The following is a 27,981-nucleotide window of genomic DNA, read 5'->3' as shown; positions in this document are numbered from 1 at the left end:
CGAGTTAGTATAGGCTTGGAAAGGCTGGATGAATCAATTTTCAAAATATTTTCTCTTCTGGGATGCTTGCGTGGCTCAGTCAGCTAAGCGTCTGCTTTCAGCTGAGGTCATGATCCCAGGATCCTGGGATTGAGTCCTGCGTTGGGCTCCTTGCACTGCAGGGAGCCTGCTTCTCCCTCTGCCTGTCACTCCCCCTGCTTGTGTTCTCCCTCTCCAACAAATAAATAAATAAAATATATTTTTTTAAAAAGATCTTCTCTTCTAACCAAAGATACAATAATTATGATAGAAAGGACTACATTTTTCTTGTTTAATAACTTCGCAAGCACAGAGCCTAAGTACCACATAAAACTGTGGTTATATAAAAACAATAAAAGATTTAAAATATATGCTCTGAACAATTTGTATATGGACCATCAATTAAAAGTAAAGCATGAGTCTTAAAAGACATTTTTGAGCAATCAAGAAATTTTTAATATACTGAGTATTTAGATGATATTATTGCTATTTTTAGGTTAATGGCATAATAGTTGTGGGTTTAATTTCTACTGTTCAATTCTCATCATTACTTTTTAAGCTGGATTGAATATGGGCATCATTGTTTATTTTTCACTGAAAATAAAGCAGCCCAATTATTTTCAGTATCAAGGCTTAATTTCTGTTACTGTTGTCTTTCTCCTCTGATTGGGATTTTCCTCATTTAATGTCTAGTAACAGTACTCAACTTTCATGACATATTTGGAAGACACGGTATTTACTATTTAGGAGTCAGAATTATCTAAACATATTAACCAACAGTGGCTAAGTAGTCAACTCATTGAGACTAGCAACACTTGTTTTTTTATTTTAACAGAGCTAGAGTCAAATTGTGTTTCATATGTTTGGAATGAAAGTTTATTTATATTTGCCTAGTTAAATTGTGGACATACCATAAAAGCTTCAATTATGCACCAGACTAGGTTCAGAATATTCAGTAACGGACAAATTGAAGATTAACATTAAATTCACCCAGACAGTCCACAGCTTAGTGTTGGTAATGTTCTGCTGCTTTTTTTTTTTTTTTAAGATTTTATTTATTTACTTGACAGACAGAGATCACAAATAGGCAGAGAGGCAGGCCCAGAGAGAGAGAGGGGAAGCAGGCTCCCTGCCGAGCAGAGAGCCCGATGCGGGTACCCCAATGTTCTGCTTCTCGATCTGGGTGCTGGTTATATAGGTTCATTCAGCTTGTGAAAATTCACCAGCTTCTACATTTATGTACATTTTTCCCTATGTATATTATACTTCAATAAAAAGGTTGTAAAAGGGGGCCCTGGGTGGCTCAGTGGGTTAAGCCTCTGCCTTCGGCTCAGGTCATGATCTCAGGGTCCTGGGGTGGAGCCCCGCATCATTGCATCGGGCTCTCTGCTCAGCTCGGAGCCTGCTTACGCCGCCACCCCCCCCACACCCGCCTGCCTCTCTGCCTACTTGTGATCTCTCTCTGTCAAATAAATAAGTAAAATCTTAAAAAAAAAAAAAAAGTTGTAAAAAAAATTTCTCTGTTAAGTTACATACTGGAGTGTCATAGATAAAATGATAAGATATCTGGGATTTGCTCTAAAAGACCAGAAGAGTGGGACTGGTGTATGGTGGTGGAGAGGGAAGAGGATGAAGAAGGATGGGGAATAGTGAAACCAGATTATAAAAATGTTGATAAGGGGCACCTGGGTGGCTCAGTGGTTTAAGCCTCTGCCTTCGGCTCAGGTCATGATCTCAGGGTCCTGGGATCGAGCCCCGCATCAGGCTCTCTGCTCGGCAGGAGCCTGCTTCCCCCTCTCTCTGTCTGCCTCTCTGCCTAGCTCTGATTTCTGTCAAATAAATAAAATTAAAAAAAAAAAACCAGACCTATAAAAATGTTGATAATGTTGAAATTACATGATGGGTTCATGGAGGTTTATAATACATCTTTGAAAATTACCACAATGAAAGGGAAGGCACGATTGCTGCTGCAACTGTGTTTGCGTGTGAGCAGGTGAAAGAACAAGGAAACTGACTGACCTTGAAAAACCATCATCGTGGAAAGGGAGGAAATTAATGGGTGAACTACAACAGCAATGTGACTCCCAACCTGTCCCCCATATACTCAAATGATGAACTCGGGGCTTCAGGGCTTTGAGGGTGTAGGGAGAGAGGTTTTTTAATATTCAGTGGGCAGAATGCTTTCCAGGGTGGAGGCCACACCTACTATACGCAAAACAAAAAGAAAAGATGGTCTACACAGATAAAATTTAAGAGTGTGTGTGTTGTGATAACTGGGACAATCAAGCTATAAAATTGCCTTGATGAGGGCACTGGGTAGAATGCACTTTGAAAGTGACTCTGATATCCTCTCTCCTCAAGAACACTGCATCCCAAAGGTCTGCTGGGGAAAGGAAGATGCTAGTCAGTTTCTAACCACAATACCTGAGCTCAGAAGGTGCTTAACCTGCGGAATGATTCAAAGCAAAACTTTTCTTTCAAGAACTTTAGCATTATACTTCTTTCTATTCATCCTACAGCTTTGAGGAAATAAGAGCTTATCTCACAAAGAGGCAGGGAATCTCTAATAGAGAAACACACCCTATTGAGCAGATCACACTGAGCTCCACAAAATAAGCAAGTGTAAATGCATCTGTCATTCAAATTTTGACATAATAATCATCTCTTAAAATGCCCCCCAAAAGTCTTGGACATAGTATTCTCTGCTTTATACAAAAGGCAAAAGAAAAGCACCTGTCCCCCAAGCTAAAAGATTAGAAGCTCGGCGAAAAGGGGGATCATCAGATGCTCATGACCTCCACAACCTGGGTTCTACAGAACTCATTTGCTAATCTATTACTGAAAGGCTGCCAGCTGCACGAGTATCTTTCAGTTCAGGAATTTTAGTTCAGTAATTTCAACAATGCGTCCATTTTCTCCAAATTCCAATAGAGTAAAAAAAAGAAACAAAACTGGATGCTCCAAAACATTTCTTATAAAAGAATTTTATCAGTAACACTATACTTTCTAACCCATGTTTAAAAACCTATTTAGTTTCTCTTTGGGTAACTTTCTGGTATACTAAAGTATGCCAGATAAATAACTTTAAAAAGCATTCAGTATGCATGATCACTTTATCAAATGTCCAGATAGCAAGAAACTTGAAAAGATACTAAATATGTTGGATATGCTAGAACAAAGTGTCCAAGGAAACATGCATGGATAGGTACACAGCCACCGAGAAGCTGGTGAAAGAGAGCCACTCTTGTTTTCCTCACTTACCTAGTGAGGTAAGAGACAAACCTATGGGTATGGGGTCAAGTAACTGCATCAGAGAGTATCTGTTGGGGGCTTTGACGGGTACAGTACAGCTATCCAGACACCAGAGGATTTGTTTTCATGACCAACTTCAAAAATCTTGCCTCAATACTTAAGTATGACCTGACAGACCCACAGCATCAGCATCACCTTGGAACTTATTAGAAAAATAGAATCTCAGGTCACACAAAGACCTACTGAATCAGAAACTGCATTTTAACCAAATTCCCAGATAATCTATATGCACACCCCAGTTTGAAAAGCCTGGGATTAGAGGATTACTGTCAATTCGAAGGGAGTTTTCCAAAGAGCCCTTCCATGGGCCACCCGTTTCTCATTTTTACTGATGACTCACATGAGGATATTGAACAGCCCTCATCAAATCCCAAGTGACACTAATCTAGAAGGAAACACTCAACTGTACAAGCACCTCTTAGAAGAAACCAGGCTTGACAGCAGATCACATGAAAAGATATAAACAAGTAGGGATTTGCTACAGAGGGGAAAAAAAATTAATGCCCACTTGATTGTTATTACTGCAAATCAGACTGCTTCTGGAGAAATGGCTGGCAATTTGGCCACATTTTCTAACAGAATGACTGACAGCAAATTGTGACCACAGACAATGGTGAGAAACTGACAGAGGGAAAATGTTCTGGAAAATTCTATCATGGGGAATGGCTGAACTGGACAATATTAAACCTGAAGAAGAGGTGACTAGGTGGGGACATCATGATTATATTCATATATTTGAAAGACTGTCTTGAGACATTTCATTCTACAAATGTGTTTTTGAGCATCTGCTATGTGCCAGGAACTATGCCAGAAGTTAAGGACACAGAAAGCAAAAACCAGAACTGATCTCTGATTTTCTCAAGTTTCCTGGCCAGTGGAAGAAATGTGACTATTGCTCGAGAAAGCAGAACTATGGTTCAGGGAAAGCAAGTAGAAGGGCAATGGCACCATACAAGGAAGCCCTTCTGGCCAGAGGGTTCCAGCTTTGCAAAGGAGTGGACATGCAGAAGTGGCTGAGCAGAATGGGTTAGGGAGGGGATGACAACCTCCCAGGAAGAGCCCAGGAGGCTGCCAGGCCAATGCTAATATTCCAAGGCTTCGGGATAACTGGGGCCAATATCATTAATCAAATACAGGAGCTGTTCAGAATTACACTGCGTTCAATTTAGTCACGAACAAAATTTTTTTAAAGCTTAATCACAACTTAGGGTTTCAGCTAGTATGTAAATGTCAATGATATCTAATTTCTCCTTTAGTAATAATTTTTAAAACACAGGACTTAAAAAAAATCCACATTAACATTTTAAGTGACAACCTTGTTTAATGAGTCATTTTAATCATAATCTTGATTCTCTCAGTAACTACTAAAACTACCATATTTAATGTTCTTTGACATACCTTTGGAGTTGCTCATTTCACTTCTGAGAAATTATCCTGAAAATATAACAATTACTTTACCTCTGCCAGAAAGAACAAAAGAAGGAGGGGTGGGAAACTAGTGCATGAAGATGCAAATGAACACGCAATGTTTATAAAGAAAAATAATAAATAAATCAATGTTCAACAACACTGCCAATCTGTTTCATGACATGAAGCAGGGTAAATAAATAATATCCAACAAGTAGGAGAATGTTTAAGGCAAATTGATAAACTATTACAAATAGTTATGAAGGTTACACAGCAACATGGAAACATACTCATAATGACAAGAAAACAATGTAAACTTGTCTAATTCCAGCCATATAAAATTTACGCATACGTGCAACAAAACTAGGGGAAAAAAGAAAAATTTAAAATTGATTTTCTAGAGTGTTAGGATTCCTCTTTTATTTAAAATTTCTACTTCAGAGTTCTCCCGGGGCGCCTGGGTGGCGCAGTCTGTTAAGCATCCAACTCTTGATTTCGGCCCAGGTCATGATCTCAGGGTCATGAGATGGAGCCCCGTGTGGGGCTCTGTGCTTAGCACAGAGTACTTGAGACTTTCTCTCCCTCTGCCCCTCCTCTCCCTCCCTCTCTCTCAAATAATGAAACAAACAGAAGAAAAATAAAATGTCTACTTCCTGTTGACTATTCAAAAAATACTTTTACAATGAATGTGTTAGGAATTAAAATAATTTTATGAGTTAAAATTATACATCAGGGGCACCTGGGTGGCACAGTCAGTTAAGCGACAACTCCTGGTTTTGGCACAGGTCTGATCTCAGGGTCCTGAAATCGAGCCCCACATGGGGTTCCATGCTCAGTGCAGAGTCTGCTTTGGTTTCTCTCGCTCCCTGCCCCTCCCCCACTGTGTTCGCTCTCCCTCACTGAAATAATCTTTAAAAAAAATAATTTATACATTAGCAAGAAATGAAATAATAAAGGTGACAGTTTGTTTTCAATTGGTCCTTTGTCTTTTATAAAGCTATTTAAGTTCATAAATAAGCAAAAGTGAAAGAAAATGAGGTTTGTGTTATGAAAAGGGCTCAACAGTTGTGACAAGTAAAAAGGACTTTGTACAGCAGCCGCCGATGAACTCTGGGTAAGAGCAAAACTAAATTTCTGGATTCTATTTTCTTTTCACCTTATTTGATCTCACTTAAAATCATTCATGCCAAGTTGAGTTTTTTCCCCGTTTTTTCCCCCTTCTCTTCAAGTTCACAGATGTGAAGAAAAAATATACAGCCCTTCTTTTACAGTCCTCTCCTGTTCTCCCAGCAATGCCACGAACTGCGGCTTTTTGGAGTGGGCTGCAGGCAGTCAGATGTGAAGGATATCTGGCTCCCAGCTGTCACCACAGTGATCGCCAGGACTGGGCTGAACTAGGGCCAAGAGATTTGGGTTCAAATTTTCCACATCTTTAACACAGAGATAATACAACTTACCCCCAAAAGGTGATTGTGTCATAAGAAAGTCCCTAGCACAGGGTGATGCTCAAGAAATGCTTACCGCATACTTTTTTTCTCCACCTCCACTACACATACATACAGACCACAGACACAGACCATCAGTCCCTAAACTCTTGGGAGCCTGGGAACTGGAGGAGAAGTTCTAGGCAGACCCATACTTTAATTCCTCAGTACAAGCAATTAATGAGTCCAGTTTTATCCTAAGCTAATAATGGTGTCCAAGTCACCAATCTCTTAGGGCCTGGGAGAAAGACTAGCCTCCCAAAGTCCCATCCTTCCAACTGTGCCACTGTTTCAAGTGTGGAGTTGGGAAACAGGGCACAAGAACTGAATCTCCAATACCAAAAGAGCTATTTTAACCTCTGAAAGAGTGGGGAAAGAATGTGGATTAACAAACTCTCCCCTCACCCACTCAGTCCTCGTGCCTTCTCTCTCTCCCAACTCCCAGGAAATGAGGACACTGAGGTCCATTGAGGGTGTGTAAGGCAGAGCCAGGACTGCATGCAAGTATCTGCCTGCCTGCCTAACTTACACTACGACAGCCATACTCTGTCCCATTTGGTCTGTGCTAGTCAGCTGCCCAAAGGCAAATCAAAGGTTTAGCTCAAGCTCACCATGATAGCATTTGACTTTTATTGGTTTAAGATGATCATATGTGTCTGGAGGGGAACCAGAGACCACTCAAGACCAAAGAATTCGTAGAGATTTAATCTCTTTTTATTGGGTCTGGAGACCTACAACTAAGGACCTCAGGTTTACTGTAAGCACCCACCAGGTACAGAGCACTCTTCTAAGTGCCCTGAGTTGCAAAGAACAATCTAATTCTTTCTTTTCAAAATTTACACTTTAAGTAAGAAAACCAGAAAGCTAAATAAGAAGCACAGGAGAAGGGCAGTGTACACAGAGCTTTACCCAGCAAAAACAAAACAAAACAAAACAAAACAACAAAAAACAAAAAACGCTAGAGAAGCAGTATAGTAGTGTATTAAGAACTCAAGTTCTGGGTCACGCTGAAACATGGGACAACTGGGCAAGTTTTGACTCTTCTAACATATTAAACTATTAACTAAATGATATGCATAGCAGTCCTTGGCACAGTCCTTGGCTGACAGGCTACAAGGGCTCAGCCAGAGCTCGCTTTTATTATCAGACCCAAATGTAGTCGCTTACTTCTTCTGTGGCTAGAAATCAACTTCGGTGGGTTTACTTGCATTGTAACAGCACTCCAGGACTTAAAAGCCTTTCTTTTCTTTGGGGAAAACATATTACAGTATTACCAAATGTAACAAAATGCTTTAAGGTTAAGACCACTGAGATAAAAGGAGTCCATTAAATAGACATTTTAAAACTTCCACTTAGAGGTGAGTTTTGGCTGAGAGCACATCCAACAAGAGACTGAGCCACCAGAAAAAACTAACAAAACCTTGGGATGATCTATTAGAATCAAAGTATGTATAAGTATAATAAGGAACATCCCAAGAAATGAGCAATCACAGTCTGGAGGGGAAAGGTCTGGGGGATGAAAGTGATAATATCTGTCTTCACATACTTGAAGAGTTGTATATGTTGCATATGGTGGGAAAAACTAAATAAATCCAATGGGTCAAAGGTCACAAAACAGATTATAGCTTCTTGTGAGGGAGAATTTTCTTGGGCTAACTAACAGAGAAGTCCACCCCCCCCCAATCCCGCAATGAGAAGGGGAGTTGGCATCTCACCAGTGGGCATACTGGAAAACTCTATGTCACTTCCCATCTGAGAGTCTGCAATCCTAATGTCTTGTTTGGACACCAGAAGTAAACATGCCCAGAATCAATAGAGTGCAGCTCATGCGTAAGCATTGCTCACCCTAATAACAAGAAACTCTTGAGAGAGTAAGATGGGGGCTCAAATTCAGTCCACTATTAAGTATACTTAGGCAGTCTTATTTCTTTTGAGAGATGTCTACAGTTAAAAACAGACGACAACACTGTAGTGTTCTTTCTTAAAAACTAATCCACTCCACAGCACATCAACAAGGCACGAGTACAACCTGTAGCATTAGAGTAATCAGAGTCGCAGTCAAAGGCATCTCTGCCTTTTGCTCAAGTCAGGCTCAGAAAACTGAACACTGAAAAAAATCCAGGAAGATTCTAAAAATCAAGCCACTTGGAAAAAAGTGATTCAACATTTTATTTTCTTTGTTCCACCTACCAAAGGAAAAAAAAGGATAAAGTGGGTTCGGAACCAAGAGAAAGACAAAAGAACGCAAAGGGTAGATGACATTTGGAGGAAATGAGAGTCTCATGGCCTTAACCATCCTGCTGAACTGCAGGGCTGGGACTGACATGCCTGAGTGTACACCACTGTCTCTGCCCACCTCTCCTTTCTCTCCCATGGTGAGCTGGTTAGCAGGAGGGAGGGGATCAAGGCAGAAGCTGGTCTTTCATTCACCCTGGTTGCTGCCTTCCAAGGCTATCACAATTCAGCCAGGGAGACTTAGTGCTCATGACTGCAAGAGGCAACTGTAACATCGAACCCAGAACTGTGAAATCACAAAATATGAGGCACATAATGACAATTTTTGAAGTGGGAGCGAGGGTGTGGGGAACCAAATTACCAGGCAGTGCAGGTTTTTGGAGGCTCTTCTGAAGTAATTCATATTCTTAAATTCTCAGATTTCTTTCCCTTTCAGAAGATGGAGACAATTACTAATTCTTCTAAGTTAATTCCTTCTGTTCAAAGAAGATATTATACTAGAATTCACAGCCCTGGGACCCAGTGAGAAATGACCCCTCTACTAAAGGACATACAATCAGGTGTAGATACCTTCATTACAAAGTGTGGCTTTCTCCTAAACTGCAGAAAGCAATCTTTGTCCTAGATCACAGGGCCTTTAGTTGTAATCCTAGCCTTCGAGCACAATTAGACTGGGGAGACAAGTAAATAAGCAGGGTGCTAAGTGCTATCACATCTATTTTATGCTCCAGGAGAAGTGGAAAAGGAGGAGAAGCAGCATCTAACCCAGCCTGAGGGGTCAGGGAGGGCTTCTTGGAGGAGGGGGCACCTGAGATGAAGCTGGAAAGGCAAGTAGATATTGGTGTAATGAAAGGGGTCGGGGCTCTCTCTATTCAGAGAGGCACAGAGGAAACTCAGAGGACCAAGATCAGAGGCCTAGAGAACGCTATCATTTCTGGGCTGGGCTGAGGAGTTGGGAGACAACACAGGGGCCACAGGATGAGGAACCGGAGAGACAAGGGGCTAAGGAGAAGAGCATTCCAAAGCAGGAACAGCTCACAGTGCGACTGGGTGCAAACCAAGCCTTGGCTTGGACCTGGCTAACCACAGAGGGCCATGCCCTTTGCCCAAGACATTTCAGGGAAGCGGCATTGACAGAGGCCAGAGCACAGAGGTTGAGTTGAGGAGGTAAGCAAGTGGACACTGTGGATAAGGCTACTGGCAGGAAGCCTGGCTAAGAACAGGGAGTGAGCTAACAGGAAATACAGGATCCAATTTTCTTTACCAGTCTGAACCTCTGCTTGGAGCTCCAGACTCACTTCTACTAAATTCCTCCTCTTCTCTCACCCACTATGTTCAATATGTACCATGGCCTCCCCTCCACCCATCCTCCACAACAGCCAGAGCAGTCTTTTTTAAACTCTAAATTGGACCGTGCTACCCCCTACGCAAAACGTACAATGGTTTCCCACTGCCCTTAGAATAAAACCTTAACTCCTTGCCATGGCCTGACAGTCTTGTGTGATGTGGGCCTCGCTTCCCTCTCCGGCATCTTTGTAGGCAAATCACCCTCCTGCTCGCCATGGACCAACCCGGCCTCCTTTCAGTCCCCAAACCCTGCAAGCACAGGGCAACCTCAGGACCTTCGCTTAGGCTGCTCCCTCTGCCTGGAATGCTCCTGTCTCACCGGCCCTCCTCCAACTGAAGTAGCCAGAAGGTGAATCGCTTGTAAAAGGAGTGGCCACCACAGAGGTCCTCCTGTGCCCCGTGCCTGGGGCTTCACCACCAACCAGCTGCAGAGTCCAGCTTTCCCAGCTCCCTGCAAGGGGCTCTGATGTCGGGGACTCGAGTCCAAGCTTGTTTCTCTGCTGCTGGTTGCACGGCTTCCGTCACGGCGCCACCTCATCAGTTTTCTCATCTTGAAGAAGGGAAACAGTGTCTGCCTCCCCCGCTGTTAGGAAGCTCGTCTCAGAAGGGGTGTACACACCAGTTCTCACCTGCCTATGTCCCCTGACCTGAGGACATCTCCCACCTTTGCAGCGCTGGCCTTCCCCGGGAAACAGTCCCAGACCCTTGGTCCTTCCCATGCTCTGTCCATCATGGCAGGAGGGGCAGCCTGTCTGTTCTGTCCTAGCACTCACAGGGCCTGCCTCTCACTCCTCAGAGCCCCTGCCACCACTCCGCACACGTGAAAACCCGCACACTCCAAACTCACCTCCCACCCAGGAAATGCCTCCCACAGCCCTCTCTCTTTTGGCCTTGGTCACCAGCTCCCATCCTAAGCCTGCTACATAAAAGTCTCCCAGACAGTCATCCACATTTTTCTCTTCCCCACTCTGCTGGTGGGACGTGGACACTCAGGGAAACCTTGGAACCCCTGTTTCGAAGATGGCAGAGCATCCATCAGTCTGGGCCCCCTCCACACCTCAGAGCTGATTGGATTTGAAATGGGCATGAAAATGTCGACCGTTTTAAGCCACTGAGATTCCAGCAGGGTTTATCTTACAGGAGCTAGCATGTCTCTATGTAATAGAGGCTGAACTTAGATAGTTGGACAGAATGAGGTGGGCTCTAGTGGTAAAGAACATTTATACTAAAGCCTGGAGCTAGGGTTACTCCTGGCCTCATGACACCAGCTCTGTTTATATAGTACTTACCCTCTTCATAGTACTTTAAAATACATGTTCTCTGACACAATCATCACCACCATCACTTACTATTGTTGTTATAGCGGATGGGTAAGAATGAAGAAACAGACCTAGAGAAGGTAAGCTGTGTCCAAGGCCCCATAGCTAGCAAATGGAGGCGCCGAGACTGGACCAAAGGACTCCTGACTCCAAATCCAATGGCATCTTCCCTATAGCATCCAGTCTCTCCAAGCCTCATTCAAGGGAGTGCTATGGCGGAAATACTTGGGGCAGGATGCCTGGGTGGCTCAGTGGGTTAAGCCTCTGCCTTCGGCTCAGGTCCTGATCTCGGGGTCCTGGGATTGAGCCCTACATTGGGCTCTCTGTTCGGCAGGGAGCCTGCTTCCCCCTCCCTCTCTGCCTGCCTCTCAGCCCACTTGTGATTTCTCTCTCTGTTAAATAAATAAATAAAATCTTAAAAAAAGAAAGAAAGAAAGAAAGAAAGAAAGAAAGAAAGAAAGAAAGAAAGAAACGTTTGGGGCTGAAGTCCAGGGGCTCTGGAATGATCCAGAATAGACAGGCAACCTGGCAGAAGTGGTTAAAGGCAGACTGTGGAGGTCTGTACAAACATCAGACTGTGGAGCTTAACTTTCATTCAACAGTGGGGAGCCATAGTCAGCCTCTACCTCAAGCCCCACAGCAATCACGCTACACCCTTGGAGACCTGGCTGCACAGCTCATCCAGGCCATCAGTTGTTGCCAGAGGTCCACGTTGCAAAGAACACAGAAGCTTTGATGAGGGCAAAACTTCTGGTCTCCTACCTTCTGTAGCCATCTCTGTATCCCCAAATAGTCTCACCTCTTCACATACGAAGTGAAAGAGGGGCTCCCCCTCTAGCAATATTACTGACCATCCCCTATGCGCATCCTCCTACCCCTGGAGGAACATTTGAGCAAGAATATTACCTTCCTCTCCCTGGAATCTCTGCCTTCTTCCTTTCTTCTAGTTCTATCTCTTTGGCCTCTGAACACGCTAGAGCCCCTCTCATCCTAAAATCACCCCTTCCCACAGCCCCTTCTTGTCCGCACGCTTCAGAAGTGATCTCCTTGAAGAAACAAGAGCAGCAAACATGCCTCTCCACTTCACAACCACGGGTTCTCCGTTCCACCCACTGTCATGTCTTATGACACTGAAACAGTCACCTCTAATGATACCTCCTTGGAGCTAAGTTCAGTGGACATATACCAACATTTCTCTTGACCTTGAGGCTCTTGACAGTGCTGCACTCCCTCCTTGAAATTCTCCCCCTGCCTTGATTTCCAGAACCCCACTCTCTCCTGGTTATCCTCCTGTCCACTCCTTCCTGGCATCCTTCCCTGGCTCCTCTGCCTCTGCCTTTGCTCCAAATGCTGGTGTTTCCTGACTTCATCTTGATCCTGGTTCCCCCCTGGTCCGTCCTGGTTCCATCGTGACACCTCCTCTTACCTTACATACTCTGTGGTTGAAATCAACCACAAACATAGCTTCAATGGACAGACCCAAGCCGGTAACTTCCAAACTCCTACATCGGCAGTCCAGACCAGTCGTGTGAGCTCTTCTCAACCTCACTGCATCTGCCTGCACATGTCTCCAGGTAGATTCCACGGGCACCTCAAACTCCACATGGCTAAAACCACACTAAGCCTTTTGTTTACCCCATTTGTTGTTCTTCTTTCTGCATCAATAATGAGAGCATTTGTCAAGTCCTGCATCAGTCTGGGGTCTCCAGGGAAACAGAACCAGTAAGATACATGTGTGTATGTGTGTTAAGTATACACACACATGCACAGATTAAGAGATTTAAGAACTGGCTCACACAATTGTAGGAACTGGCAAGTCTGAAATATGCAGGGAAGGCCTGGAGGCTGGACATTCAGACGAGAACTGATGCTGTAGACTTGGGCTCATTCCCCACTCAAACAGGCAAGAAGAAGGTCTGGCCCTCTCGCCTCTACACTCCCAGCACCCTACACATAGCAGAAGCTCAGTAATTGTTGGTGAATGGCTAACGAGGCATAAAGTGAAATGCTAGTAAGTGAGAATGGGACGAGACCAAAAGATGTGGACAGCTGTGCATTTTAATGAGAAAGAATCAGGAAACTTGAATAAGACTGTATTATAAATCAAAATACAGTCCTTCTGAGACATTTATTTGCCAGGATTACCCGACCACTACACCTATGGCTGAATGAGAACCATCACACAGACAGAAGCACATCCATTCCAGTCCTTTGCCCGAATGTCTCAACAACTCTGTGAAGTAGATATGGCAAAGAAAAGGCACATTTTATGGTTAAACTGAGGTTTCAAAAGACTAAGGTCTTGTCTACAAGGTTACTACAAAAAATACCCACAATGAAAGGTCTTAGATCTTCAGGGATATGCAGGAGGAGCAACCATAAAACAACAGAAGGTCAGACAAAAGGGAACCAGATAGTCCAAAATGGAAGATTTTGGATTTAGGATGTTTATCTACCTAAATCTGTAATAACTAAAGATATCTTCTACAATTTACAACTGATACTTTTATTCTATTTTAATTATTGTTCAGAGAAACTTTTGTCTTTCTACTCTGTAAGTCCATGTTATGTATTACAATCTCAGTATTACCGCAAAGCCATTGTTGGAGTAATAAATTTCTTGTTAGACAGTAAACATCTAGGAGCACTGTTTTCTGAAATAATGCCAGTATGTATTAAATCCATAGTTCATTAGGGATGACTAAATAGCCTAAATTAACCTCAGACACTGAAAAGTTGTTTGTTTTCTAATTATTTAAAAGCATTAAAAATTAATGAAATATTAATAATATTTAGTTTCAGTATTACATCTGGGGATTCTCTGAAGTACACAGTGTTCCCCGAAGCCACAGAATAGTGGAAACCCTCCATTAGCCATTCCTATTAGTCAAAGCAGGGACTGATTACCCCCACTATATTTGCATATATAGTAAACTGATCTTCTCAAAGCTCTTTTCTAGGCAGTGTCATTTATTATAAAACTCTTATAAACCTTGTTAAAAGATTTTTTTATTACAGTTGACAGAAAAGAGAGTCAAATGCCTAAGGGCACGTCATTGGTAAATGGCACAAGCAGGACTATAACCCAGGCCTTTCTGCCTCCAGTCCTACTTATGTATAAATCGATCGTGGCTTCCCAGCCATGGATCCACCAGACTTGTAAGCAGCATGAGGCCAGAGAAAGACCATGTCTAACTGCTCCCCACTGGTGTCTAGCATAGAACCTGATACACAGGAGGCACAAAATAAGGACATTATTGGGGAGTTACATTTTCTTAGATTCATTTTCTTAGAGTTGCTTTAGTCACCTGCATGGTTCAATGGGGGTATACAGTATTGCCAAATAGCTATTCAAATGCTACTGGCATTATCAGGAATAAACAAAGAAAATACTATTTCTTTCAAAACTGTATATGCTGATTCCCAAAAGGATCAGAATTCTGAGCCAGGGTCCCATTTCAGCACAAAAGGTAGCAAATGGCATGTTTTCAGCTTCCTGGAAAATTAAGTGTTGAATTGACAGGGCAAGGAGAAGAGGGGAAAATTCAGTCTAATTGGGAAAGGAAACACTGACCACAAGGTCTCAATGACCGTGTGCAAGGGTGGCACAGTGGTCCAGTTGTAGCTAACCTATCATGGCAAGAAATGAGCTTGCCAGAGGAGGCTTCACCCAAATGGACATATGTCAGCCAAAGAGCCTTCACTCTGGCACAAATATGTAACTTTGAGGGAGGCCAAGCTCAGAAACAAGGCACGCAGAGGCCTGGAACAGGTAGACCCATTCTATAAAATCCTCTGTGCTTACCCATGCTAGAACAAGGGAGAATGAGGAGGAGCTGGCCTCCTTCCGTTTATCATGGCCCTAGCCCATAGGGCTCTCCTGCCCTCACTGCCAACCATTCCCAAGAAAGACACTTGGAAATGAGATGGTGAGTATTCAAGAGGTCTCCTAACATGGCTGACTATTCCTTTCCTATAAAGGCCTCACCAACCTCACTTAAGAGTTCCTTCTTCCCTCAAATCCTAAACCATAGACCTAAACATATACCTTCCATCATCACTCTGGTTTTCTGTTCACCACCATAGCACTGTATTTCCAATTCTTCGGGAATTTGAGACATCCACTATGATCCCAAGATTATTTTTAAGAGCTTCCATAAAAGCCCTTCTCCACCATACATTCCTAAATACTTTATACTTAATTACAAAGACCAGTTACCCCAAATAATTAAGGAGTGAGGTATTTTGGATGAGTGCAAGTTAATTCAGTAAGCACCAACATATCTCTGTAGTCTAGCTAAAATAAATGATGTCTTAGTAAACAGAGGCTATCACATATAACAGTTCCAAATGTTACCAAATCTTCAAGATCCTGTGTGAATAAAACACTCCCTGAAAGCACCCTCCCATCCCCTCTCTTCACTTCCACTCACCGCCGGAAATAACCTCTCTTTCGTCTGTGAGCCTACATTTTGATTATACCTCCTAGCAGCATGCAGCAGAGTCTGCTTGAGGTCAGAGATTTAAATGCGTCTTGTCTAACTCTTACAAAATGTTTGAAAACAGAGACCTTTTTTAACCCTTTGCTGCCTAGTTCACAGTAGGCATACAAACACTTCATGAACCGAGTATATTTAGTGGTTGAAACATTATAAAGAGTACCAAAATACAGCAGAGCCTTCATAATACAGCATAATACAACAGAATTCAGGGGTTCCTGAGCTGTGTAGGGCAGTTAAGTATGATATTAAAATACTATCATGAAAATATTCATTGGCATCTGTTCAGTATTTCTCAGCTTTAAAAGATGTTTTCCTAACAGGGAAAAATATTCTGAATTTCTATTTTTTTTTAAAGTGGAATTACTTTTTTAAAAAAATCTCAACTTGCAAAGGGAAAGTTCTGGTTGAACTGGCATTACTAAACTTCCCTTGCCACGTTTTCTGGGTTTCAAGATGTGCATTCAGGTGGCGCCCTGTAGTTCACCAAGGAGATGAGGCAGTAAGTGGAAGGATGTAGTAAGTGCCAGGAGTATAACCAAGATGCTATGCCACGTTTGGCACCCACCTCAGCAGTTTGAAAGCCAGGCTCGTCAGCACCAGCCGTGCTCAAAGGAAATAAGAAATGGAACACATGATAGAGCAAATCGAGTTTTAGGCTTGAGATCCATAGCAACCACTTCTAGCAAGGCTGACAGCATTCTTTTCCTGCAGCTTTAGTGTTTGGGTATGACAAACCCGGCTGGAAGTGAAGTTTAAATATTCTAAACACTGCAACTCAAACTCAAACCTCCTTACTAGCAACAGGGGATTCTAAATAGTCAGCCAAGAATGACTAACTCTACGTTCCCTCCCAGCAGCTATTCTTTTGCAGGAGTCCTCTTCCTTGACATGAAAAGGAACAGAATTTTCTTGGTGAAAAAACAGAGAAGGGGGTGGGGGGAGTAGGGCTGCCACCATGGTGATATTAAGTATCTAACCATGTATACGGCCCCTTGGGAATAATCACCACTCTTGTCTTTAGCTTGTCAAGGAGTAAATGTTTTAGTCCCACATCTTCAGAGACAGAAATGTGTCACGTAGGTTAATTAGAAGGGTAATTGAAGCACTACAACATTCCAGCTTAGGACAGAAAGCATTCGAAGTTGTATTACTTCCTTCTCAGCCTCAGAACCTGACCTCTTTCCACTGAACAGGACAATTATGATTAGTTAACGTATTCAGGGACCATTGAGGCAATGAATGTCCCCACACTGCTGTCCACTGAATTATTTCATACAGCATTTCCAGCTGTCATCACCAGCTTCTCTCCTTGCTGTGGTCAACGTGTTCACCTCTAAGAGTGGGTCCCTTAATTCACCGCTTCTGGTATCTGACAGACCTGGAAAGCTAAGCTATTTAGAGTCATGGGCCAAGGCTCATGCCTACCAGCCTCATCTCCTTCATACCCATGCAGTCAGTTTCTAGACCCCACAATCTTAAATACTATAGCTGTGTTCCCCAAACTTGCCTAATTATAAAGAACTACCAGGTATGTGTGTGGCAGTGGAAGAGTTTAAAATATACATTCTCAGTCCCCTCTCCTATAAACTCGAATCCAGTGGCCCCGGGAGAGGGTCCTGACATCTGTATTTTTAACACATGGTCTCAGATGATGTCATGACCAGGCTTAGAAACACACACAACATGTCATGGGTGCTGCCTACTTGAATGGGGGATTCCTTCTGAAGCATAATGAACCTGGGCCAAAGCCAACTCCTTCCAGAAAGACCTTGCAACCAATAAAGTTGAAAGGTCTTTGCTCTTCCACCATCCTTGGGCAAAACCCCCTCATCTTCTGAGACTCCTGCAGGGTGGTCAAACACCTCTTCTCTTGCTGGTACTTCATTCACTGAAGACTTGGCACACTTTCCTTCTTTCCACCCCAGATGCCTGCCATCCCCGGGATGGGTTTTCTGACCACATGGATGACCCAAACAACTCTCCGGCCTCTCGGTTACTTGACCTCTTTGATGTCACTCATCTTCACTGAGTTCACTTCATTTTAGCCATCGTGGCTCTGGCAAAACCTAGGAGCCTGTCATATCCAATAATTAACTGCTCCAGCTCTAAAATCTTCCACTCCCATGTCCCTGTCTAACCACATCTTCCCATTACTCTATCACTCCAATACAAACACACACTCCTTGACTTCATCAACACCTCTGGTCTTTTTCTCCTCCTCATCCAGCCTAAAAACTCTTACCTGTCATGTTAAGCACTCCCTGGCCAATACCCAGAGCCTCTACCCCACCATCCTTCTGTCACCAAACCTCAGCCCTGGCTCAATCCAACCATATGCCTTCCATGCTCCCCAAACCTGGCAGCTGAATGGTACTGATACCCCAATCCACCCACAGTCTCCTACCTCAACAGAGCACTGTATACTGTCAGGAAATCATGGACACTGTCCTAAGTTCACTCTTCCTGATCTCAGTTATATGTCAAATCTCCTTCTTCTCCCTTTGACCTCTTCTCACTTAGTCTTAGCAGACAACCTCACCCTCTACCTCATAGAGTAGTTGGAAACGACCAAATGAGCACTTGATCCTACGCCAACCCACCAGAAAATCAACTGTGCCCCAACATTTTTTTTAATTTTATTTATTTATTTTAGAGGGGGGTGAGGGGCAGATGGAGAGAGAGAATCCCAAGCAGACTCATGCTAAGCCTGATGCTAGGCTCAATCCCATGACCCTGAGATCATGACCTGAGCCAAAATTAAGAGTCTGTTGCTTACCTGAGTCACCCAAGCTCCCCTGGTGAGTATCTTTCTGATGAAAGAGAAAAAACTAGCCAGACTCTCAAAAATGGCCAGTCTCTCAAAAGATCTATCCTGAGAACCTGAGAATCTTTAAGATGAAAAGGAGTTTAAAAAGAAAACTATCTTACCTCAAGCATTTAACAAGTATGAATCTAAACATAAAGTTGTCATACATCAGTAGAATGATTATAAATCACAAGACAAATAGTTAATTCCCTGGTCATTTTTATAAATTCAAAGCCAGAATGAGAGAAACAATATTGTTAGTTATGTCTTTCACTCTTAACCCAAACTCAAATTTTTTGATGGGGCTACAAGCATTTTCCTGAGGGTTTTTCCCCTCCTTACAACAGTAATAGCCAACATTCACTGTTTTTTTGTGTATAATTATGTTACTCACAATGACCCTGTGAGATAAGAACTATTATTTTTCTCCATTTACAGCTGAAAAAACAGACTTAGACATGTTAAGTAATTTGCCCACAGGCTTCAGTTAGAAAGCAGCAAAGGCAAAATTAAAACAGACCTCAAACTAATCTATGTGCTTTGGCATAGTGATTTTTAACAGCAATTTCCCAGGAAACACAGCACCCTAATCCAATTTTTATACTCCAGTGTATGCTCAGAACCCTCGAACATTACTATTATGGCCTATTTCACATTCATTCATCCCTGCATTCACATCAGATGGCAGTAATGAATAGGAGGAAAGTTTCTACAGTCAGATCACATAGATTCAAATCCTAGCTCCACTTTCTTAGCTGCGTAACTCTAAAATTTATTCCTCTAAGCTCGTTATTTCCAACTAGGATGCATTAATGATAGTGTAATAATCACAGTCACCTTCATCAGTTCTCCCAAAGATTTAAAGATAACACACGATTTAAAAAGAAAAAAAGATAATACACGATTGCACGTAGCACTGGACCTGACACACAGTAAGTCTCCAAAAACATTAGCTGTTATTGAAACTAGTATTCTAGGGGTGCCTGGGTGGCTCAGTGGGTTAAGCCTCTGCCTTTGGCTCAGGTCATGATCTCAGGGTCCTGGGATCAAGCCCAGCATTGGGCTCTCTGCTCAGAGGGGAGCCTGTTTCCCCCTCTCTCTCTGCCTGCCTCTCTGCCTACTTGTGATTTCTCTCTCTGTCAAATAAATAAATAAAATCTTAAAAAAAAAAAAAAAACCACCTAGTATTCGAAAGGTATTGAGGACCTGCACCCATTGGATTCAAGGCAGAGCGCTGGGTGCCAGGACTGCACCATAAACAGGCCAAGGCTCTCTCTGCCCTTGTAGGTCTTGCAGTGTCCTGGAAGAGCAGATAAAAAAGAAGGAAACATATCAATGAGATACTTAGAATTTTGGTGAAGCACTAAGCAGGAAATGCACCGGTACTAAGAGGTGACAACAGGGAGGAAACTACCAGGTAAGGGGTGATCAGAAAAGGCCCCTCCAAGGAGGGACATTTTAGCTGAGAGCAAATGTGAGAGAAGGATCTTTAGAAGAAAAATAGGGGAAGGGTGCCAAGGAAGAGAGAAGGGCCTGTACAGAAGAGGAGGGCAGCTGGCGCATTAGAGGAACTGACAGTTCCAGCCTGAAAGAATGGCTGAGCAAGGAGCAGAGGTTGGAGAGGGAGAGGCAGAGGCCGAGCACTTCAGATTAAGAAGTGTGGCTGTGGGTCTAAGTGCAGTGGGAAGCCACTGCAGGGTGGGGAGGGAGGGGGCGGGGGAGGGTTACATGACCTGGTTTTCTTTTAGTAGCATCACTCCAGCCGCAATGGGAACAGGGGTTAGAAGAAGGCAGGAGCAGGCCAGAGCAGAAGCTGGGAGACCAAGTACAGGCGGAGGCAGTCACCCAGCTGAGAGGAGGGCAGCCGGACTGGGGGGACGGAGGGAAGGCAGGAGTTGAGGTATTCTAAGCCCCCGCCAACAGGCTATGCTCATGGGTTGGATGTGGGGTGAAGAATCAGGAAGAATCGAAGACAGCTTTCAGGTGTTTGGCTTGAACAATGAGAGGACAGTAAGGACAAAGACAGGGAAGGCAGGGGGTGAAGAAAGCTGGGAGAGAGGGGAGACAGGAGTCAGGAATGAGGGATATAAATCTGGAGGGTGGAGAGGGAGATACTTGAGGCATATGAGGTTTGAGATGACAGTGGGGCAGCAAGTAGAGACAGCAGGAAGGCTACAGGTAAAAATGCAAGACTAGCACGAGAGAAAGGGCCAGGAGGAGGTCTAACCAAGGGAAGGGGGGTAGCATCCAAAGGGTATTAAAGTCCTGGGAATGGATGAGATCATTTAGGGAGAGAATATGATGACAGAAGGGAGGTAGCCAAGTGACAAAAGAGAAGAAATAATAAGAAACCAGGCTGGTTTGTGCCTGGATGGCTCAGTCAGTTAAATGTCTGCCTTTGGCTCAGGTCATGATCTCAGGGTCCTGGAAACGAGCCCTGGATCCGGCGCCCTGCTCAGTGGGGACCTTTCTTCTCCCTTTTCCGCTCTCTCTGCTTGTGCTCTTGCTCTCTCTCTCTGTCAAATAAATAAAATAAAAATCTTTTTTAAAAAATGAAAGAAAGCAGGTTGGTAATCTAAAGCTGAGCATGATCGTCATGGTCATGCAGCCCATGCACAAACACATAGAACTGCCCCAACTATGTGCTCAATAAAGGCCTAAGGAACAAGTAAAAATAAATTCTTAATGCATTCCTTTTAGGCCATTAAAAGAAAACTTTCACTAAGAATTTTTCCCCAAGTTCTTGTATATTTGAGGCATAAGAAAAAAACATTTTTGAAGGTCTCTGGATTGTATACAAAAGAAACCTTTTCCTTATGAGCAAAAAACAAGGATTTTTTTTCCCCAAAAAACTAGTCTAATTGAAATTCAAGCTTTTAAAAAAGCTTACATTCATGCCATTTCTTTTCTGTAAAAATTCTATCCCAAGATACAATTTTCCCCTTCCTTATAATGAAAATGCAATTATGTTTTACTACAGATATCATTTCATACTGAAAGATGAAACTGGTACTTTCAAACCATTCAAGAGTCACATGAGAGATGTAAAATGCTCAGAGATCAAGGATTTATTTTAAAATGTTGAGGGGAAAAAAAAACTTAAGTATACCTGTGAGGCCATCCAAAAACTGATAAGGAGTTGAAAAGGATAGAATTGCCAGGAAAATAAGTAAATATAACAGCTACTCCTCAAAAGAAAACACATTAAAGCTGTAATTATATCTATGGGTATCTGTTGACACACACAAAAAAACTCACTATGCTCTTGAGGCTTGTACTATCACTAAGAACTACCGAATTGAAATCACAGCTGTAAACATAACTGGATACTTTATACTTTTCGAAGATTTCCAATGTGACACAAGGGATAATGCATACAAAAGAGAGCCAGTAACAATTGCCAAAAATATTTCTTCCCTAGATTGTTCAAGTTAGATCAAGACTATAATTCTAAGATTATAAGCCTCACTTGTAAAATTCTTCTTCTCAGATACGTAAAGGAAAGGACTATCTTGACTTCTAACGGATTGTTGTCCCACTCCAGGATAGACCTATCTAAAAGCCTAGGAGGCTACAGGAAGGTTATAAGAATGGACAGATAACGAGTATTCATTCACTCACTCATTCAACAAATATTAAGCAGCTACAATGTGTCAGGTGCTGTTTTGAGCCCTGAGGACACATCAGTGGAAAACTCTCACATTTCTGGATGAATGGGGGAAAAGAGACATAAACCAACAAATAAATATGTACACACCAGTGGGAGTAAGTGCTATGAAGAAAAGTAAGGTTAAGGAGGGTTAAGGAGGATAGGGGAATGGGGTGTATTTTACACAGAAGGGTCAGGAAAGCCTAATAAAGTTACATCTGAGCAGAGACCTGAGCCAAGAACCATGATATTCAAGGAACAGAGTTCTAGGCAGAAGGAATAGAAAATTCAAAAGCACTGAGGCTGGCATATGCTTAACATTTAAAAGGAAAAGCAAAGAGATGTGTTTGGCAAAACTGGAAGTGAGAACAGGGAGATAGCCTAGTCAGCCAGGGCAAGGACTTCATATTTTACTTTAAAATGAGAAGCTACTGGAGCGCTCTAAGCAGAGGATCCAATTTATTTTTTTAAAGTATCACAAAGGGAACACAATTCTTACTCATACACAAGTTTTATGAGTAATAAATAGGTCCAATACATACCTACAGAAGAGGAGACAACACCTCTAGCTTCAGAGTATTTTAAAGTTGCAAATCAGATTAAGCAAAGAATTATGTATAATCACCACTGAATCCCTACATCCATCCTCCTCCTCTCATGCCTTTATGTATGAGGCATACATAATCTGTAAGATTATACATAATCTAATTATAAGTAGGAAAAAAGCGTATGATAAAACAATCACCTAGTATAGTAGCATTTTTGTAAGAAAAAAATACTTATGCAGAGGAGCAACAAACTAAAAGGATAAATACCTAACTGTGGTTTCCTATCGGTTGTGGGATTACAGTTTTCTTCTCAAGCTTTTGTTTTTCTAGTTTAATGCTTTAAACGTGAATTACTCTTGTAATTTTTAATGTTGTCTTAAAAAAAAAAATAACAACAACAACTCCTACCAGGAGACTGCTCTAGTCTGAAACCATACTGAAATATGAAAACAAAACACAAAGAACATTTTCTGCAAAAATTACCCCATTTCCATGCAATGTTTGCCCGTTTACAAAGCACTGCACAAATCAAGCGCTGCTCCATCTATCAAGGTCACAAAAGCAACTTGGTTAATATGTTTATCATTACATAGTAGCTCTGTCCTCTACAGCTACTTTGATACCATCTTCCAAGGCAGCAATAGAAGGGCCCTTTCATTAATTTCCTAAGACTCTTTGATACTACTTTGCTGCTTCTGGATTTTTCCACTGTATGTCTCTTAGAAACAAATTAAGCCCGAATAAGTTGTTCCAGCTAATGAAGGGCGCGTTTGGCTCTTTCCCCGTGGTTGAGGACAATCCGGCAAAATACCAATTGTTTCAGGACGCGTTTTCTCTTGGTTTCTAAATACCGCGATGCCAAGTTTACTACAAATAAAGAACGTCAACACAACAACGCACAAGAACACGGATACATGGAACCTACGGTCGCCGCTTTTTAAACCGAAGATGTGTGGAGTCTCCTGAATAAATACTATGTGTTCACATGACACAGATAAAAACAGAAAGGAGTGTGCCCTCCCCTCCTCCTCTACCTAACCTCTCCTCCCCACCACAGAACAGTTTCTCCCAGGGCACAAGCCCAGGGCAATCACTGCTCAGAAATGCAAACCACGCAACTCAAAGTGACTCAAGCTCTCAAACTCTTTCCACCTAAGCTCCACATCCCACCCGCTCCTCAATCACTTCCGACAGGCTGCTCTGAATGGAAACCCCAAACTGCGCTCACACGCCACTCTCGGCATCCGGGCTCCCCGGGCCCAGGGTGAGTGTTTTCGCGTGGACAAACGGGGGTCCCGGGGTTCAGGGCTCTACTGTACCCCCAAGCGGCTGGAGTCCCCGGCTCAGCTGCCTCCTCGGCGGAGCTGGCGCTCTCCACGCCAGGGGCAGGGGCTGCCCCACGCCCGCAGCGGCCCGCGGGAGCCGCAGCGAGGGGCTCCGGGCGGCCCGGCATCCCCGCCCCGCCGCGCGCGCCCCCCCTCGGGGCTCCCGGGCGCCCACGCGGTCCCGCACCGCGCGCTGGGACACGCACCCTCGCGGAGTCGGCCGGGCATCTGCGGGCGCCCCCCTCCCCTCCGCGCCCCCTGGCGCTCCAGTCGCGGCTGCGGCCCGCGGGGTCTACACCGAGCCCCAGGACGCCCGAGCCCCGGGGCTGAGTTGGGGGGGTGCTGACAGATGGGGCGAAGGCGGGGCTTCGGGGGGAAGGGGCGGAGCCTGCGCGCATGGGGGTGCTGGCGGCTGACAGAAAGACCCGGGGCAGCGGGCGGGAGGGGCTGGCGGCCGCCGCGGGCAGAGCCGGGGGGTCAGGCGTGGCGGGAGGCAGCTGGCGCAGACACGGGGGGGCTGACAGGCGGAGAGAGACACACACACGGAGACTGACAGTCGCGGGGGTGCGCGGGGCCGGCGGGCCGCGGCGGGCGCTCACCTGGCAGCGGCGGCGGCGGCGCCTGCGGCCGGGCCGCTCTCCCCGCGCTCCGGGCCTCCCTCCCGGCGGGCGGGCGGGCGGCCGGCGCAGGGCCCGCGGAGGCGGCGGCGACGCCGGAGCCTCGGACTGCTGGGCGGCGGGGACGCAGCTGCACCAACCGACTCCGGGCCGCTCGGCTCGGCTCGGCTCGGCCGCGCTCGGGGCTGCTCGGCTCCGCTCGGCCCCGCTCGGCTCGGCTGGGGGCGGGGCCCGAGGCCCCCCGCCCAGGTCGCCTCCAGCGCCCGGGGGGGGCGGGGCTTTAGTGCGGGCGCGAGCCCCCTGACGTCGCGGGGAGCGGACCTTGCCCCGGACGCATGCGCAGGCGTCGTCCCGCTTTTCCCCGCTTGGAGACTGAAGGGGGCGGGGAAGGAGGGCACAGGGGGCGGATGCTGCGGCCCCAGAGGTTCCCGGCTTTTGTGCTCCATATCCTGGTCTTTATGGAGGACCACCTAAGGAAGGTCACACAAGGCTACTCTTTCGAAAGGATGTAGGCAGGGCAGGGATCCTGGTCCCTGCCCGGCCCCTCTCCCTACGGTCCGGTGTTTCCCAACAAGCATCGCCTGGGAGTCGGTGTTTCTTTCCTCCCACCAATGCTCCACTGCAGTTTTTAGTCTCTGATGATTCTAAAGGACAACAACCTCTGATGGCTTTTTAACATTAAATCTTCGGGTACTTGAGAACTTGCAAGCATCAGTGCCCGCAGTAACAATAATGCTGTCCTTTCTTAACAGCTTCCATTGTGTCACCTGTAACACCCAGGATGGGGTTGGGCCTTTCTGTGTTTTTTTCGTCACACGTCGCAGATACCTGTGTTGTCATGGAGCCCAAATCTATGGCAGATATGCTCAGAAAGTGATCCCCACCTTTAGAATCCAAGGATTAATACACAGCAAGAGCTCTGCAGTCTGACACACGTAGGTTGGCATCCTGGATCTCCATCGTATTGACAGATTAATAATTGGCTGGGTGACTTTGGACATGCCACTTAATCTTTAATCCAAAAAGAGCAATGAAAATATTAGTAATTAAGCCAGTAGAAGTGATTGAAAGATTTAAATGACAGCATCCATTAAGCTTTCTGCACAGTACCTGGTGTTCAATAAATAAAGCTGACTTGGACATTAGGTTGCATTTTGCAACATCAGGTTTGCATTTCAGATTCTGAAAAACAGTGAACGTATAAAGTATTGAGCAATGTGTCAAACTTGACATGTCCAAAGCCAAACTCTGGAACTGGCCCCTCAATTTGCTCCTTCCAGTCTTCCTCACCTCATTTAAGATCAATTACATCTGTCTGGTGGCTCTGGCCAAACCTTGAAGTCATAGTTAACTCCTCTTTTCCTATCAACATATCCCACATGTAATCCAATAGCAAATACCTTTAAAATACCCTCCTTTGAGCCTTTATCACCTTCTCCCCAGAACATTGCAGTAACCTTCTACCTGCTCTCCCTGATTCACTCTGCTCTCAGAGAGCTTGTTCTCAAGAAGCTAGAAGGATTCTGTTAAAACATAAGTCAAAGCATATTTCTCCCCTTCTCTAAAGCCTCCAATGCCTTCCCATCTCAGAGCAAAAATCAAACTCTTTTTGTCAAGGGCCTCCAAGAGCCTATTGTGACCTCCCCCCACCCAACACTCCTCCCCTTCTCTCACTGCCTCTCCTTGCACCCTACCCCTTTACCCCATTCCAGCCACACTAGCCTCCTTCCTATTTCTGAAACATGCAGGCTCACTCCTACCTCAAGACATTTGCATTTGCTGTTTCATACCCCCAAGGTTTCAGAAAGGCATGGGCCTTTACTCCAAATTTCAAAATTTTCAAAAGTCACCGCGTCAGACCCACCTAGACCACTCTACTAAAACATCAAGTCCCACCCTCCCGCATCATTCTCTCTCCCCTCATGCCGCTTTGCTTTTCCTTATAGCCCTTATGATCTTAATATCATCTGTAATGTTCTGAGGGCAGGGACTGGTGTTGCTCATCTGGAACATGGCCTGACATGGTGAGGTCCTCGCTATATATTCCTTGAATGAATAAGAGTATATATGGAGGGACGCCTGGGTGGCTCAGTTGGTTAGGCCGCTACCTTCGGCTCGGGTCGTGATCCCAGGGTACTGGGATCGAGTCCCGCATCGGGCTCCTTGCTCCGCAGGGAGCCTGCTTCTCTCGCTGCCTCTGCCTGCCTCTCTGCCTGCTTGTGTGTACTCTCTCACTCTCTCTCTGGCAAATAAATAAAATCTTAAAAAAAAAAAAAGAGTATATATGGAACATGTTGCTCAGAGTTAACTTCATGTACTCAACAAATTTTTGAGCATCTATTCCAATCCAGGTACTGTGGGATGTGGAGGTAAACAAGGCATTCTCCCAAGCACTAAGGAAATCAGAGTTTCAGATGAGAAAGACATATAAGGAAGTACTTTTGGAAGAAATATGGGGCACCTGAGTTGCTCAGCCCATTGAGCGTTTGCCTTCAGTTCAGGTCATGATCCCAGCATCCTGGGATCGGCAGGGAGCCTGCTTCTCGGTCTCCTGGTCCCCTTGCTTGTGTACTCTCTCTCTGTCAAGTAAATAAAACCCTTAAAATCAACAATAACAACAACAACAACAAAAACCTAAAAAAATGGAAGGAAATCTGTAACACTACATGTATGTGCTACCTGCTTTGGGAAGCAGAGAGACGGACCTAATTAATACAATACAGGAGAGTGTAGAAAGTCCCTCCACGGGAGCTGAGTCTGAAGAACTGAGGGAGGAGGAGAGGACTCCAGGCGGAGAAAACAGCATGTACTCAATAACCAGTTATCGAGTTGGGAATATAACCAGTTGGGAAGTATGTCACAAATAGTATTTACCCAAGGAGACAAATTATTTTCCTTTTTAAAAAAAAAAAGCAGATTCCAGGTGATCCCTATAATAATGTCATCTGAACCCACTCACATTCTGATGAGCTTTCTGAAGCAGGAAAGAAACTGCCAGAAGTATAGTTGATGCAGTAGAATTGCCACCTGACTTCTGTTTTACTGGAATAGGCTACACCTGTGACCCTTTTTGTGTGTGTGTCAAGGTCCAGAGGCAAAGAGCTTGTACCAGTTAGGAGTTTGCTGGCTGCAAGTACCAGTATTCTCTCAGGCCACTTAAAAAAAAGGAGGAGAGATTTATCTTACGGCTTTTTAGGGGTCAAAGGGGTGGGTCTCTCCGGCCAGCAAGAACCCAGATGGACTTCTGGATGGATTGGAAGCAGAGCAAGGGTTACCAGTAAGACTCTCACCACAAGCTTGTTTTCTCTCCTTCCAGGTAATACAATGGAAAAATACGTCTACCAACTACTCCCAAGTACATGATATAATTCCATCTACACTAATGTTTTAGTCTCCGTGGGATCTTTCCAAT

The 27,981-nt window shown here is 44.4% G+C and overlaps 1 protein-coding gene across 3 annotated transcripts in view; it reads right to left on the bottom strand.

Annotated features, from left to right (window-relative positions):
* ZHX3 (zinc fingers and homeoboxes 3) overlaps nt 1–24,712 on the bottom strand; it is a 105,151-nt gene extending 80,439 nt beyond the window's left edge. The window contains exon 1 of one of the 3 annotated variants that reach the window (XM_080813274.1): nt 24,552–24,712. The gene's annotated coding sequence lies outside the window, so the exon portion shown is untranslated. Of the gene's footprint in view, nt 1–23,946; nt 24,077–24,158; nt 24,285–24,551 lie in introns of those variants that run through there. The other 2 variants (XM_080813273.1, XM_080813275.1) reach the window with 2 other exon arrangements.
* Nucleotides 24,713–27,981: the final 3,269 nt, after the last annotated feature.

Source organism: Martes martes (assembly GCF_963455335.1).
Source record: "Martes martes genome assembly, chromosome: 9".
Lineage (NCBI taxonomy): Eukaryota > Metazoa > Chordata > Mammalia > Carnivora > Mustelidae > Martes > Martes martes.
Note: the sequence above shows the minus strand (reverse complement) of the source record. Positions and strands in the feature narration are given on the sequence as shown.